Source organism: Pipistrellus kuhlii, unplaced genomic scaffold, assembly GCF_014108245.1.
Source record: "Pipistrellus kuhlii isolate mPipKuh1 unplaced genomic scaffold, mPipKuh1.p scaffold_m20_p_4, whole genome shotgun sequence".
Lineage (NCBI taxonomy): Eukaryota > Metazoa > Chordata > Mammalia > Chiroptera > Vespertilionidae > Pipistrellus > Pipistrellus kuhlii.
The window spans coordinates 88,330,458-88,348,039 of record NW_023425540.1 but is presented as its reverse complement, the minus strand read 5'-3'; positions in this window follow the sequence as shown (position 1 = coordinate 88,348,039).

Below are 17,582 nucleotides of genomic sequence, written 5' to 3'. Positions count from 1 at the left end.
AAATCATTTTGCAGGGAGAACCAAGATGGCGGCCTAGGTAAGCATCTAAGCTGCTTAAAACAGCTGCATCAAAACAACACCTAAAATCAGAATGGACATCATCCAAAAACACAGGAAAGCTGTGCCTCATCCATGCCTTCTCCATTCCTTAAATGATACAGCCATCTACCCAGCTGTTCAGGGCAGAAAGCCAAGCATTTCTCTCTTTGCCCTTTCCCCATAAGCAAGTCCTATGATTCTGAACTTTATCTTCAGTTATCCATTCTCTCCATCTTTACTGTCACTGTCTTAGTCCAGGATATCAACCATATCTCAGCCAGATATGGCAGCAGCCTGCTGACTTTTTTTTATGCTTCCACTCTTGACCCTTAGCAGTACATTTCCTACCTGGAAGCTAAAGTGATCTTAGGGTCCATGCTTTGGCTTCCCTTGCATAGAAGGGAAAAACCAAGACCTGCCAGCTCCTGCCCACCTTTCCACCTCTTCAGTTACACTGGCCTTTTTTGGTTCTTTCCCATCTCAGGACCTGTTGTTCCCAGGGAATGATTTTCCTTTGCTCTTCCCCAGATATGCTTCTTAATACCCTTTAAGACAGCTTAAATGTCTACACAGAGTGGTCTTTCATGACCCTTTTTATTCTCTATTTTAGCCTCTTGCTACTCCCTTCATGGACTTTCTATTTTAAAATTCTATATTTCTTTATTATCATTTTGAATCTTTATTATTTATTTAATTATTTATTTATTTATTTATTTATTTTTATCCTTGTCTCCCCCAATAGCCATAAGGTCTTTGAGGGTGGGGCATGCCTATCTTGTTTATCATTATATCACCAGCACCCAGCATAATGCCTGAAACATAATGATTGCTTAATAAATAAATCTAGGATGAAGGGATAAATGAATGGAGAATTACTTCTCTGAACTACAGACAATGAGCTTAAACACTGTGTTTTTCTTAGTCAGACATTATGTGCAATTAGACATACAATAAATGATGATTATAACATCTGTGTCTTGCCTGATGTTCACCACCAATCACTAGATTAGTCAGTTGTGCCTGTTTTGACAGTTCTATTTTCAACCTAATGATTTGTTTCTTTTAACTTATGGCTGATGGCTTTGCTTGGGTTTGTTAGCTTGACAAAGTGGCAGATTATATTGGCATTTGCTATTTTATTTGGGTCATTATTTATTGCTGACACTATTACAGATGTCTCCCCCCTTTACTCTTCCTCCACTAACTACCCCCCTACTCCCCAGGCCTTCATCATATTTTAAAATGCCTTTGCTTTTGATAAGAAGCCCCAGTTAGGGCAATGTATTAGTCAGGATGGTTTGGGTTATGCTGTTGTAACAACAATACCCAACCTCAGTGGCTCAACTCAGCAAGGTTTATTCTTGGTCACGTTCCATGTTGACTGTGTATTTGGGCATTGTGGGGGTGGTCTGTTCATTCTAGACACTCAGGAATCCAGGCTATTGAAAAAATCTGTGTACATATTCTTGATTAACTTTGCAGGGAAAGGGAATGTGGTAAGTTGCAGTCTCTTAACTCTTCCACCTGGAAGTGAAACAAATTACTTTTGCTCATGTTTCATTGGACAAAATAGATCACATGGTCATGCCCAACTTCCATGTGCCTGGAAGGCCAATCAAAATGTTTGTGAATAGCCTTGTTGACTACTCCTATCAGTTATACTCCTATCAGAAGAACTCATTTAATGTAGCCTCTTAGTTGTGATTTTCCTAAAGTGAATTGTAATCTGATAATTTTCAGAAGATATGTGCATTTCCAAGCTATTATACAAACAAAATGGTGCCCAATTTTGTTTCAGAAGGTCAGACTTGAGTCTTATCAGAGGAAAGTATGGTGTGGTGGTTAAAAGCAGGGCTGTGCTATTTCTATTGCTTTTTGACTGTGTGATCTTTGGCAAGATTCTTTATTATTTCATGCTTCAGTTTCAACAACAATAATAATACAACAATAATAATATCTATCCCAATAGGAATAGCCTCGTGCTTAAAACATATTGGTTCAAAATACCACTTATTATTATTATTATTTTTGGTAGGTAGTTACTAAATTTTGTCAAAATTATGAGTAACTTTTAACACTTAATTGGTATCTGTCATTGAAGGAACAGGTTTCTGAAGAATAAGACTGAGTGAGGGGAAAAAAGGCTGAGTGAGGTATTTTAAAGATTGTGGCTGAATTCTAGTTAAGCACCAGATAGCAGGGCAGCCTTTGCTAAATTGTCATTTCCTTGGGTTTCAGCCTCATCAGTAACAAATGGGGTTAATAGCATCCACTTTGTTTTTCAGGACTCAGATAAAGATGATTAAGGAAGAGGGAATAGCAATAACTTCCACTGTTGTTCAAAAGTGTTAGTTAACTTCTATATGAAGATTCTATTGCTGTGTAACAAATTACCACAAACTCAGTGGCTTGAAACACCATGCATTTATTATTTCATGGTTTCCATGGGTCGAGTCTAGACAGGGCTTACCTGGGTCTCACAAGGCTGAAATTAAATAGCAGTTGGTGTACATATAAGAAATATCACATAGTATTTGTCTTTCTCTGTCTGACATATCTCCCACTTTTAATGTGGTTGCATTTGAGAAGAGAGAATCAAGTGTGGGCAGAGGGTCTTTAATTTGTATTTTGTATCTTTCTAGAGTTTGAATTTTACTGCCTTAGGAATAAATGAGTATGACTTTAAAAAATTCCAAAAGGGGTTATATGGGTGGGAGCTAATGGCTTGTTCTACTTCTTTTTTTCCTTTTTTTTCTTTGTGTCTCTCTTTGTTTATTATTTTAAGAATTTCCCAATTTGGTAAAACAAAATGTATGTGTGTGTGTGTGTGTGTGTGTGTGTGTGTGTGTGTGTGTGTGAGATATGTCTGTAGGAATATAAACCAAACTGCTAATGTGTGGGCCAGATTTAAGATTGTTTGGGGAGTGGGGGGGGGGGGGAGAAGAGTTTCATGCTTTATACACATATGTATTGTTTAAGTTTGTTATAATGAACATGTATTACCATTCTACAGTTTTTCAAAAAAAAAAAATAATAATAAACTACAATATTCCCCCTGAAAAAAAAAAAATCAGTTGGTGAGTCTTCTTATCCAAGGTGCAGAGTCCTCATTCAAGCTTATTTAGTTTGTTGACAGAATTCAGTTTCTTGTAGTTGTTGGATTTAGGCTCGCAGTTCCTAGGAACTGCCTGTCTCTATAGGCAACTCACAGCATGGCTACCTGCTTCTCTTTGGAGGCCAAGAGTTGAATTTCTGAAACCTCACCTTCTTTATTTTTTATTTCTTTTGCTTTTTTCTTTTCTTTTGAAACTTCACCTTCTTAAAAGGCTCACCTGATGAGGATAGGCCCATGTTTTTAAAAGGATGATTTCCCTTTAAAACATATTTTTATTGATTTCAGAGAGGAAGGAGAAGGAGAGAGAGATAGAAACATCAATGATGAGAGAGAATTATTAACCAGCTGCCTCCTGCAGGCCCCACACTGGGGATCAAGCCCACAACACCAGCGTGTTCCCTGACCAGGAATCAAACCATGACCTCCTGTTTCATAGGTTGACACTCAGTCATTGAGCCATGCTGGCTGGGCTGATCTCCCTTTTGATTAACTCCAAGTCAACTGATTAAGGGCCTTAATTGCATTTGAAAATTCCTTCCCCTTTGTTATGTAACCTAATGGCTGGTTCTGCCCACACTCAAGGAGAGGAGATTGTACAGGCATGAACACTTGGGGAGTGGGGATCTTGGCATCCATTTCAGAATTCTAAGACAACTTATTCCTTCCAATAAGAGCAGATGGAGAGGGAAGCTAACACAGATGAGCACAGCCCAGAGGTTGAAACAACCTGGAGTTGGGCTAGGATGGAGGAGACTGAGAGGCAAGTGTGAAAAACTTGGTCCATTTTGATGGGGTTGTACCTTCCCAACCAGCCAAGACCAAGGTAATACCAGGCCATTTAGACTCCTCTTTTTCCCTCCTGAGGCTGACAATTGCAGTTACTTTCCCTTCCCCTCCCACTCTGAGATCCACCAGGGGTGAGCTGGAATTGCCAGGCGTCATGATCAGTGATGCATGTGAGTAATAGGTGGGATCATGGGAATAAAGAAATATCAAGATAGTTCTTCCCAATGGCTTCATAAACTGAAGGCACAGGAAAACGAACCTCAAATGAAATAAAACCCAGAGAGAAAACAAATTTTAGGTGGTGATTTTTTAAAAAATCTGCCAGATGTCAGAGGCTCTTTGAAGCAAAACAAATGCTGTCTCAGTTCTGCAGAAGGAGGTCCAGAGAAGCTGGTGTGATGTACCGAGAACCAAATTACCAACCACCTGTGCCAGAAAACAGTCTCTTCTTGTTCACAGGGTCAGGGGTACTTGCTAACAAGCACAATAGAAATTAGTGTTGGTTAGCAACAAAAAGCCACCAACCTTGAGGAATCCAGGTTCCTCTCAGCCAAGCCTTGTGCACAACAAGGCCATTTCCAGGGAATGAACTGAGATGGTAATTCTGAGACCCCTTTCAGAGGCCTGTGACAGATGCCCACAGGTCCCTAATGGGACTGCAGTGGAGGAAATTGCCCGGGAACCCCTGACCCTCCCTCTGCAGATGCAGCTCCATTCTGCACTCTGAAATTGCACTCAATACTTGTCAACACTAGCACTACAGAATGGATGGGAATCACTTGCCTGTACATCACTGCCAGGCAGGATAGAGCAGGGCCCTCCCCTGTCAACAAAAAAGGTGACATGATAGAGTAAGATGGAGCATCAGCTTGGATTGTGAAGGATTCTTAGAATTGATATAATTCCCAAAAGGGAGGAAGAGCGTCAGCCAGCCTGGGTTTGGAATGACATTGATGAAGACTGCAAGCTCAATGAGATACAGATTAGAAGCAGCCTCTGTCCTCGCCTGATGCTAAATGGTCTGCCTGTGAGATGAACTAAAATCCAGAGTCGGTAAACAATTGCAAAGACCGCATATCATCAAGTATTGTTGATGAATGTTAATGAGACAGGAGCCAGCACTGAGATTGGGCAGTATTGATTAAGAGAAGAAATAAAATGCACTGACCAGTTTTGTTTAAAGTATTTCTTGCCATAGCATATATACATGTAAATCTGAGGTGTGAGATATGCTACTGTCTCCTCCCCTTCTTCCCTCCTTCCTCCCTTTTATTCATTCTGTTGCTCATTCATTCATTAATTCATTTAACAAATATTGCAGTACTTGCTACATATCTATAAAGTACAAGTACTAGAGTTAAAATGGTGGGCAGATGGACACAGTTATTTTCTCTCTTTGAGTTTACATAGAATGGTAGGAGAGATGCTTAAAAAGGCAATTTCAAGGTATGGGGTATGAGCTGGGAAGAGAAGAGGGCCCTTAAATGAGTGGGTGGGCCAGGGCAAAGGCTTCCCAAGAGAAGTGATGGCTGGGGTGGGACTGAAAGATGTGCAGGAAGGAGATGGGGCCAGAGAAATATGCTTAAAAGCATCCCTGTGAAGGCATGGGGGCCAGAGTGGAGCTTATGAGGGTCATGTGTGACAGCTGGGATGGAAGGGAGAAGTGTAAGAAATGAGGCTAAAGGTGAGTGTAGTTAGAGTTGTAGTGGGTTATATTGGGTCCTTTTAAAAGCTATGTACCTGTGAGTATAGACTTATTTGGAAATAGGGTCTTTGCAGATGCAATCAAGTTAAGATGAGGTCATACTGCATTGGTAGTGTGGAGGGCTAATCTAATGACTGGTGTCTTCACAAGACAAAGCAGAGGAAGATTTAGGTAGAGACACAGAGCAGACACAGGGAGCCAGCCATGTATGATGGAGGCAGAGGTTAGAGTGATGCAACCTCAAGCCGGGAAATGCCAAGCATTGCTGGGAGTTACCAGAGCAGGAGGAGGAGAGGAAAGGTCCTTCTCTACAGCCTTTGGAGACAGCCCATCCTTGCTGACACCTTGACTTTGAACTTCTGCCTCCAGACTTGGGAGATAATTTCTGTTGTCTTAAGCCAGCTGGTTTGTGGTAATTTGTTATGGCAGCCACAGGACATTAACACAGGGCGATACAATATGTGGGAGGGACATACATGTTCCTTCAGTTACAGAAAGCTGGGTAAACACCAGAAATGTGGTAATAACTGGGGTTGCCGACTCAATTGTCCTCAGGGGCTGGATGGGAGGAGGGATAAACAGAGGCCTCATCTAGAGGAACAGTCACCTCTCAGCTTCAGCTACTGAGCCCTGTGTTCTGTTTTTTTGTTTGTTTGTTTTGTTTTTTTAGAAGTTAGCTATCAGATTTTTTAATTTTTATTTTTAAAGTGTTTCTTAAAATATGCTTTCATTGATTCTTAGAGAGAAGGGGAGAGGGAGAGAGAAACGTTGATGTGAGAAACATTGATCAGTTGCCTTCCATACACATCTCAACTGGGGATTGAACCCACAACCTGGGTATGTGCCCTGACTGGGAATCAAACTAGCAACCCTTCAGTGCATGGGACTTCACTTAACCAACTGAGCTACACTGGCAAAGAACAAGCAAATTAAAAAAAATTGTGGAAAATCCTCATTTAAAAATATGGGCAACTAATTAACAAAAATGTAAAAACACTGTGCAGGCAAAACCAAATGAGGTTGCAGCCCTGATTTAAACTGTGATCTAACCATTTGAGACATCATGAGAAAAGTTTAAATTAACTAAAATCAGTGCTGTAAATTGCCACACACAATTATGTTTGGTTTAGGACAGTACTAAAATAACCAATTTCCCATTAGTATTAAAATAAATATATACAGAGTGCTGTCTCTGGGGGGACCTAGAATGACTGTCACAGAGACAGCTAAGGTCTGTGATTCCCCACCCATACTTTCTAAGGCAGGTGTCCCTACACATGGAAAGCATGTCAGGTTCTCTTTGGAGGACACCAAGGACCTTTAATGTGTGTGACAAGTCACCAAGGATCTTATTAAAATGCAGATTCTGATTTTGGGTGGGGCCTGAGGTACAGCATTCCCGAAGAGCTCTTGAGTTGGTGCCGCTGCCCATGCTGCTGGCTGAGAACCTCACTTTGAGCAGTAAAGTTTTCAAGGATCTGTGCTACCTCTATGCACAACAGAAGAGAAATTCTCTAGCTGACACTTATTGAACTCCGCCAGTCTGCCCACTGCCTTGGGGGGTGGATCGGGGACTAAGCAGGTCAGGTGGGAACCATAGCTACCTTCACCTTTAGAAGCAATGTGACAAAAAGCTTTGAAGAGGTTCCTCTTGCTGCCTTTGGCTCAGTAGATGGAGCGGGAAAAGAGCCAGTCTGATAGGGAGGAAACAAAGGCATTTGGAGAGCCAGATGCTCTCCCTGGACTAAATTCCAAGTACAGCCTGGTGGAGCCCTGCCGTCGCTCCCTCTCACCCAGGCCTGCGGCATCTGGCCTCTCTTCTCATGCATTTTTCTTTGTGTTCCTGGAAAAATTGGACCCATAAATTGAATCTGCCTTCAGGCAGTTTAACTTGCGTGGCCAGCACTTACTCAGCAGTTAACCACCAGCCTCATTAACCTTGGCTGTTCTCAGGAGGCTTTTTTTTTTGGTGGGGAGGGTGGTGGTGGTTGTGGTGGTCGTAGAGCTTATGCACTATTCTTTGATAATTTCTGGAGTATGTTGGGAGCAGAGTCATTTCTTTTGTTGAGTGAACATAGTTGGTGATCCAAGCCCTATTTGCTGGTATTGTTGATGTGCACATGTATGTGCATGGTGTGGGTATTCATATGTGTGCACTTGTTTTAAATGTCCAATAGTGACATCTCCCCGAAGGTGTCTCTTACCTACTTGGTGTTGCCAGGAGATTTGAAAAACCAATGCCTTGGGTTCTATCAGCACCAAATGTCTCCAAACACTGTCCTTTGCCCACCTGCGTCAAAGTAACTGGAGATTACAAAAATACAGATTACTGGGCCCTGGGGACCTGCTGTACTAGATTCTCTGGTGCTGGAGCCCAAGAGTCTGTATTTTTTATCAACTCTTCCTGGTGACCCTAGTGCACGGGAGTCTGGAGAATCCGAGGCTCACAGGTTTCTTTCTGCATGTCAGCTGGGTCATTCCACCTATCTGTGGGTGGTTGTCTTGGGTATACAATATACTTATGCTTTATATTACAAAGCACTTGTGTTTCTCAGGGATCACTGGGTTGACTTTTTAAATGATCACCGTGGCCAAGTATGTTGACATTTGTTGCCCACTTTCATTTCCTCATGTACTGTCAACAGCCTTGGTTATAATCTGGGGACCCTTGCCTCAAGGCCCTGCAGCTGGTAGGTGGTGGAGTTAGGATTCCACCCTGGCATCCTGGCTTCAGGGTTGGCTCTCTTAGCAGACTTCTGGGGCCTGGCTCCAGGGCTCAGTACTTGCACTCCTTTGTGCACAGTGCTCCTTCCTGCACCCATGACCACCTGTTTGCTCAGCCAGTGCATGGGGTAGATCAGATATATTAGGGAGTTACCTCACTGGGAGCAGTCCCTAGCCAACCACAGGTATTGGTGGATAACCCCCAGCTCCCTTCCCCTTCAGGAGAGAAGCTTCTGGAATATGATCTACATAGTCTTTCTGAGTTTTCCAGTGCAGTTGAGCCTCAGATGCCAATAGCAGAGACCTGCTCATCAGACCTCCAGCATTGGCTTCTTGATGTCACTATCTCATGTCTCTACTCCCCTATCAATGCTTCTTAGGATCACCTCCCTACTTGTGCCCAAATTCCTACCAGAGGGGCTCTGCTTCTGGGACATCATGTACTTCTACTACTTTAGGCATATTACCTCATTTAATCTTCACATCAGCCTTGTCCAAGAGGAACCATCATCAGCTCCCTCTTATAGTTGAGGAAACTGTGGCTTAAAGAATTGAAGCTATTTGACCAAGTTAGTTTCTGAGCCAGGACCTGGAATCCAGGTCTGTTGGCACCAATGGTCAAGCTCAGCCTGTATCTTATACTTGTGAAGTTTATGGATAAGTGGTAGTTGGTAGGTGATGTGTGTTTGGGTTGGAGGAACTTTCCTTCTTCTCTTGTTACTCCCATTCCAATTGAGAGGGGTGTTCATGATGCACCTTTTTAAATTTGCAATACAGGTAGAGAAGGCTAGAACTCTGACCTCAGATGTGGCTGCTATTGTGAGACAACATGCCCACCTTGGCCCTGGCTTATACTAACTTTTTGACAACTTGAGTTGAACTTGTCAGAGTGGACTCCAACCAAGACAGATCCTTTTTGGTGGCATGTCCCCTTGTCCCACTGCTCCTGGCCTTAGCAAAAACTCCCCAACCCCACTGTGAACTGATCTCTGGGTCCCAGTGAAACGTTTCTTTCAAAATAAGCTTTTTCTGGTGGGAGAGCCTTCCAGGGCTTTTGTGTTGATTGATTTCAAATATATGATCTTGTTCGCGGCTGTCCCGGTTGTTCCCAAGGTCTGCCTTCATGTTATAATTTTGCACTTGAGCCCACAGGCTATTCTGCCAAGAGTAGAATTTCTGTTTAAAAGAATAAATAACAAACTGCTCTGGAATGGTAATAACTTCCAGAGCCTCTTAGGTCCAGGGTCTCCCTTGTTCATTTGATGAATTCAGCAAGTTCTTGACTCCTCAGGTGGGAAGAAGGGAAGTCAGACACCCACTAGCTAAATAGCTATGGAGTGATTAATATGCACAGGCCTGTGAATGTATAACTACAGACACAAGAAATGTTTTGGAAAAGAAATGGTGATATGAGAGGGAATGACAGCTGGGCAAATTTTATAATCATTATTGGGTTTGTTATATAGATTATTATATAATTTATAGATTACATAATGAAGTCATTGTAGATATTATAGTTATTATCTGTAATAATAATTATAGATTATCATCCATTCTTACATTTATATAAAATACACAAATCAATAGGATTATATTATATACATTATTTTTAAACTAGCTATTTATTTTACTTTAGATTATATCATGGATGACTTTCCAAGAGAGTACATAAAGACTGCCTCAGTTTAACAAACTTGTTATGACAGAAACTTTCAAACTATACAAAAATAGAATAGTAAAATGAGTCCCCCTTCAACCAACTTCAGTAATTGCCAACTCCTATCCAAACACATTTTATGAGGACAACTCCTCCCATCTACTCCCTCCTTTCCACATTATTTTGAAGAAAATCCCAAACACCATAGCACTGCATTTATGAATGTACCAGCACATGTCATTCCCTTTAAAAAAATATTTTTATTTATTTCAGAGAGGAAGGGAGAAAGAGAGAAATAGAAATATCAATTATGAGAGAGAATCATTGATAGGCTTCCTTCTTTATGCCCCCCCACTGGGGATCGAACCCACAACCTGGGCATGTGCCGTTGACTAGAATTGAATCTGGGACCTCTCAGTCTACAGGCTAACGCTCTATCCACTGAGCCAAACCAGCTAGGGCTGCATCATTCCTTTTTAACTGCTATATGATACTCCACTTATAAATATACCGTGATTTATTTAGCCTATCTCCTATTCATAGACATTTCAGCTGTGTTTAATCTAGGAGGTAAAGATGCATTTTGTTCTAGTTGTGAATGTGGAATTAAATGAAAGTTTTGGTTTTTTTCCTTCTCTGAAAAAAAAATAAAAGGGGCACAGATTCTCTAGACTTGAGTAAAACAAAAGTGTGTTTCAATGCTACCTCCTCTGCTTCCAGACCCACCGGGAAGGAAGAGATGGGCCTCTGAGCTGGGCAGGAAGGGATGAGGTTTGCTGGCCATGAGGTGTGGGGCAGGGAGGTCATCCTCTTGAGAGGCCCAAGAAGGGTGTGGGTCAGGCCACTGGGTTAGGGAGGCACACTGGTGTCACCAAAGGGGCCCAGCAAGTATTAGGACCTGAGAACAGACTTGAGTATTATTTCCTGGAGCTGCCCCAACAAATCACACCTGGGTGACTTAAAACAACATATACTTGTTCTTCCACAGTTCCGGAGGTCAGAAGTCTAAGATCAAGATGTTGGCAGGGTCATGCTCTGGGGGAGAATCCTTCCTTGCCTCTTCCAGCTTTTGGTGGCTGCTGGCATTCTTGGCTTGTGGTTACATCACCCAGTCTGCCTCTGCCTTTACATGGGCTTCGTCCCTGAATATTTGTATGTCTTGTTCTGTTTCTTATAAGGACACTTTCTTTCATTGGATTCAGGGCCCACCCTAAAGATCTCATCTCAGTTTTTACCTTAGTATATCTGCAAAGAATCTATTTTCAAATAAGATAATATCCTAAGGTTTGGGCTAGACATGATTTTTTTTGGGATACATTTCAGCTCTCTACAGAGAGTGTCCTGATACTTTCAGTTGCCCCAGGCAAAAGGCCAGGGATTTTGGAGGCTCATTAGGTGTTACTGTGGCATTCAGGCAGTATAGGCTAGGTACCGAGCAGTTAGGGAGCATCCACCTGCAAGCAACTGAGAACTCAACTCTCAGTAGGTGAGTGGGGAAATTCACAAGAGAACTGAAGGTTGGTGTTTCTGGGGTGGTTTAGCAGCTCCATGATATTAGGGTTCTGGGTTGGGGATTTTGCACTTTTCTTGCCTTTTACCTCATGATTACAAGATGGTTGCTATGACCCAAGCAGGAAATCTTTACACCACCAGGAGAGAGAGAAAGAAAAAGAAAAAGAAAAAGAGAGATAGGGAGAGAGAGAGAGAAAGAGAGAGAGAGAGAGAGAGAGAGAGAGAGAGAGAGAGAGAGAGAGAGAGAGAGAAAAGAAAGAGAAGGATGAGGATAAGGATAATAAGAAGGACGGGGAAGAGGAAGAGGAAAAGGAAAGAGGAGGAGGAAGAAGAGAAGGAGGAGAAGGAAGAGGAAGAGAAGGAGCAGGAGAAAAGAAGAAGAGAGATGGTGGGAGGGAGACATTGGTCTTCCTATGAAGAAGATATCTTTCCCAGGAGATCTCCCTTTATGTCTCCTTGGTCACAACTGAGTCACATGGCCACCTAACTGCAAGGGAGGCCAGGAAATTAAGCGCCTTTTTTTTATTCAGTCTCTGTAGACAGAGGCAAGAAAGAAAGAGCTGAGAAGAGGCCTCTACCCATGGACAAACAATCCTCCTACTTTTCCAAACAAATCACCAACTTATCCATTATACTCTTCTATTCCACTACATTCAACCTACCTCACTGCAACAAGATATCACCTCGTTTACCACTCAAGACCTTTGTGTATCAACTCGTGTTAGGGACTGTGTCAGGCAGCTTTTATTTGAAAGACTCATGCCTCAAGAGGGGGGACTTTATGGAGAAACACTATTAATTCAGTAGCTTTAAAATTTTTTTCTCTCCAGCCGAGACCGGTTTGGCTCAATGGATAGAGCGTCGGCTTGGGATCTGAAGGGATCCGGGTTTGATTCCGGTCAAGGGCATGTACCTTGATTGCGGGCATAGGGGGTATGCAAGAGGCAGCTGATCGATGACTCTCTCTCATCGATGTTTCTAGCTTTCTATCTCTCTCCCTTCCTCTCTGTACAAAATCAATAAAATATATTTAAAAAAAAATTTTTTTTCTCTCCAATTAGGATAGTGCTGAAATCAACATCCTTGTCCATAAATATTTATACATCTGTGACTATTTTGGTAGGTTAGCTTTCTGGTTGTGGGTTTGCTGTGTTTGAGTACTCCATAAGTTCTTGAGCTTTTTTCTAGGGCCTGATGCATATCCCACTTGCTCATATTCAAGCCAACCACAGCCCACAGGGAAATCTAGGCAGGAATGTGCATTTCTCCCACTTCCCCCTCTCATCCATCTCAGCCTGCTCTACCTTCCTGTTTTGGCAGTGAGGTTCGCTGATGACTCTGGAGCTGTTGTATCCATTATTCATACATCTTCTTACATCACCCACTGTGGCACCAGCTGGGGACAGCAAATACTACATGGCACCAATAAAAAAGAATGTGTAATCAGCCTTTAAAAATTCCTTCTCGACTGCCAAGGGCGGCACGTGAGGATGGAAAGTGAGCAGCTGGCTGGTCCTGCTAATATCAAGGCAGCTTCACTGTGAAAGTGACGGCTGCTTCACCATCGGTCACTCCCCAATCTCCATAAAAGCAGATCCCAGGAGCCCTGGAAGATTTTATGGGGAGGGAGAGCATGTCCAAAGCCATAAGTGAGGGTGAAAAACAATTTTAAAAAACAACAACTACCTTCACCCTGACTGGTTTGGCTCAGTGGATAGAGTGTCGGCCTATGGACTGAAGGGTCCCAGGTTCAATTCCAATCAAGGGCTTGTATCTTGGTTGCTGGCACATCCCCAGTAGGGAGTGTGCAGGAGGCAGCTGATTGATGTTTCTCTCTCATCGATGTTTCAGGTCTCTATTCTTCTCCCTTCCTCTCTGTAAAAAAAATCAATAAAATATATTAAAACACACACACACACACACACACACACACACACACACTACCTTATCCGTGAGCAGAGGATATTATTATTGGTGTTGTTTCTCAGATCCTAACAAGGATGTGTGACTTGTTGGTTATTGCTTATTTTTTCCTTTCATTTTGTTTTATGGAGATGTAATATGTATATGGTAGAGTTCACTCATTTAAATGTGCACTTCGATATTTTACACATGAATACACCTATTGTTGTGTGTTGAATTGTGTCCCCCAAAAAGTTATGCTGAAGTCTTAACCCCCTCAACCTCAGAATGTGACCTGATTTAAAAACAGGGTTGCTGCAGATGGAATTTGTTAATGTTAGATCACACTGGATTGGAGTGGGCCCTTAGTCTAACATGACTGGTGTCCCTGTAAGAGGACAGGGATTTGGAAACCGGCACACGCACAGGTAGAAGGCCATGGGAAGAAGGGACAGCCTAAAATGGTGCCTCTGCCAGCTAAGCAAGTCAAGATTGCTGGCAACCCCTGGAAGTGGTAAGAGGCATGGAGGGCTTCTCCTCTCGAGCCATTAGAGAGGGTGAGTGTGGCCCTGCTGACACCTTGATCTTGGACTTCTGGCCTCCAGAACTGCGAGACAACAAATTGCTGTGGTCTTAAGCCACCCACTTTATGGCACTTGATTATGGCAGCATAGCAAACTGATAAACAGTGTAATTATCTCTGAGATGAAGACACAGAACCTTTCAACACCTGGAAGTTTCCATTGGGTTCCTTCCTGATTAGAACCTCTTTCTCTACCCAAGGTCACCATCTGTTCTGCTTTCTAACAACCTTGATGCATTTTTGCTTCTTTTCGAATTTCGTAAAGCTGAAGTCATCTGGTAGAAATTCTTTGTCTGGCTTTCACACATCACATCTGTGAGACTCCTTCATGTTCCTTGTGCAGATCTGTACTGAGATTTTCCCAAGAACACTTACTGATCACCTGTGAAAAGCCGTATGCTGAGCTGGGCCATGAGAATATAAAGACTATGGATATTCCCTGGGCAGTTTGGAAGGGAGAATTGTAAATAGTTTACCATGAGATGATGTGGACATGAGTGGATAAGGGCGTATGGGCTCTGGGAACTGGCAGAGCATGGGGAAGCCAGTACCAAGTATCCCGGAGGGGGGATGTCCATGCTGACATTCTAGGATGGTGGACTAGCTTGAGTGGAGGTATTCTGTGAGGCTGTAGGGTTGTATGCAAAGGACTTTGAGGAATCAGGTGTGGCTCAGGAATAGAACATTGTGGGTGAACACAAGAGATAGTTAATTGTTGCAGGGATTGGTAGACTAGAGCCCTCAGGCCCAAACTGGCCTACCACCTGTTTTATAAATAAAGTTTTATTGTAACACAGTCACACACATTAATTTACATAAGGTGTATGGTTGCCTTTGCACTAAAACTACAACCTCGAGTAACTGTGATAGAGGCTATATGGCCCACAAGATCTAAGATATTTACTATCCACCCTTTAAAAAAATAGGTGACCCTTGGTCTACTGCAGTGTTTTTCAACCTTTTTTGGGCAAAGGCACACTTGTTTCATGAAAAAAATCACGAGGCACACCACCATTAGAAAATGTTAAAAAATTTAACTCTGTGCCTATATTGACTATATATAAAGTAATTCTCTTGAATAGGAATCAAATAAACACAAAGAAAGTATTTTATAATTACCTTATTATGAAATATTAAGTAAACAAAATAGTGAAAAATTATAAAATTCTTGTCTTGTCTGCACCTACGGCACACTAGTGTGCCGCGGAACAGCGGTTGAAAAACGCTGGTCTACTGTATGCCAGGAACTATGGCAGCACTGTTCAATTATATTCTCATTTAATAACCACAGCACTGAAAGGGAGTCATATAAAGATGGGGATCCTTAGGCTTAGGGATACAGTGGTTTTTCAAGGTCACACCAACAGCACAAGAAGATACCACATCTGCTTGAGTTCAGAGGAGCTTATCTAAAGTAATTGGAATCTTTCCAACAATAAGTGATCATTCAAGGAAATAGGCGAGGCAAGACTGTGGAAAGTCATGCATGCATTTTCATCTTTGTGCAATGGGGAGACACTGAAGGTTCTTAAGAAAAGAGCTGGGATGATTGGGCCAGTTTGAGGCTGCCACATTCAAGCCCTTAGCTGGGTGTGGGGGCCAGGGCTCATCAGGCAGGGTTTACGCTCTAGAGATTCTGCTCATGAGAGAAAGTGCTGACCACTCTCATACATTTCTGAGTTGTGCCTTGGAGCTGGAGGGCCACACAGAAACTCTACATAAATATTCATAGAAACATTATTCATAATAGCCAAAAAGTGGAAATACCCCAAAATTTTCATCAACTGATGAATGGTAGCTATTGCACAATCTTGTGAATATATTAAAAACCACTAGCCCTAGCTGGTTTGGCTTGGTGGATAGAGCGTCAACCTGTGGACTGAAAGGTCCCAGGTTTAATTCCATTCAAGGGCATGTACCTTGGTTTCGGGCACATCCACAGTAGGAGGTGTGCAAGAGGCAGCTGATAGATGTTTCTCTCTCATCAATGTTTCTAACTCTCTATCCCTCTCCCTTCCTCTCTGTAAAAAAAATCAATAAAAAAAAAGCAACAACCACTGAACTGTGCACTTTAAGATGATGAATATTATGGTATGTGAAGCATCTATACTAGTAAAAGGGTAATATACTAATTAGACCAGACATCTTCCAGACATCCTTCCAGATGTCCTTCCGGACAAAGCCACAGTAGCAGGCACTGAGGCAGAGGCAGATAGGGGCAATCAGGCTGGCAGGGGAGGGCAATTAGGGACAATCAGGCCGGCAGGGGAGGGTAGTTGGGGGCAAGATCAGGCCAGCAGGTAAGAGCAGTAGGGGCAACCAGGTTGGCAGGGGAGGGCAATTAGGGGTGATCAGGCAGGCAGGCAGGTAAGTGGTTAGGAGTCAGCAGGCCTAAACTAGCAGTCTGAAATCTCCAAGGAGTCTCATATGAGAGAGGGCACAGACTGGGCTGAGGAATACCCCCCTTCCCATGCATAAATTTTGTGCACCAGGCCTCTAGTATCTTAATAATAACAACAGCAACAACAATAATAATAAAACAATAAATTCTGACCAGGTGACTCAAGTTGTTTGGAACGTTGTCCTGTGCACCAAAAAGTCAGGAGTTCAATTCCTTGCCAGGACACATATCCAGTTTTGGGTTCAATCCCCAGATAGGGAGCGTGTGGAAGGCAACTGATTGATGTTTCTCTCTCACTTCTCTCTCTCATCTCTTTCTTTCTCTACCTCTCCCTAAAATCAATTAAAATAAAAAAAGATTCTCATTTGCAACAACATAGAGAGCACTGTGAGGGCCAAGGTTGAACCCAGAGCCCAAGCCTGATCCCATCCTATCCAGATCCCTGTCTATCCAAGTAGGATATGTCATACCTAAGAAATCCCAAATTCTTAGAAGATTGTGTGGCAGAGAGGTTGAATCACTGGATGGAACCTTTGCTCTGCCACTCGTCAACTGTGCCTCAGTATTCTTATTTGGCAAATCTGGTTGCTAATAACAGTACTGATCTTCTAGGGCTGCTGAGATGACAAAAGGAGTTAATGCAAGTGAGACAGTTTGCTAACAGTGCTCAGCAAATGTTTCCCTGTCTTTCTCAGTTGTCAGGATCTCATTCTGGATCCTGGTTCATAGTCTTTGGCCTTGGGTGTATCCTCAGTTGCCTGATCCAGGTTGAACAAGAGATAAGTGGTAATATCGGGCTGATGTTGTGGTCCAGGTACAAAGGTGAGATAGGAGAAACCCCCTAAAGATTGGCGACACCAGGATCAACCTTTGCTCCTTGAGTCATCACTATTTTCAATTCTCCACAGCCCTGAATTTGAGCACAAGATGAGTAAAACTTAAAAAGATCTGATGGTACAGGGACCACATAGTAATCATAGCGAGTTTTAATGTTCAAATTAGAATTTGAGTGAACTTCGATAATCAAAAACTTTTCAGTTCTACTCCACATTCTCTGGTAGGTCTCCTCAAGGCTGAATAGCTTTGAAATGGCCATAAATTTGCATAATGGCTTCCACAAAGCTAATCACTTTAGGTCTGGAAGCTATTTTTGCCTGG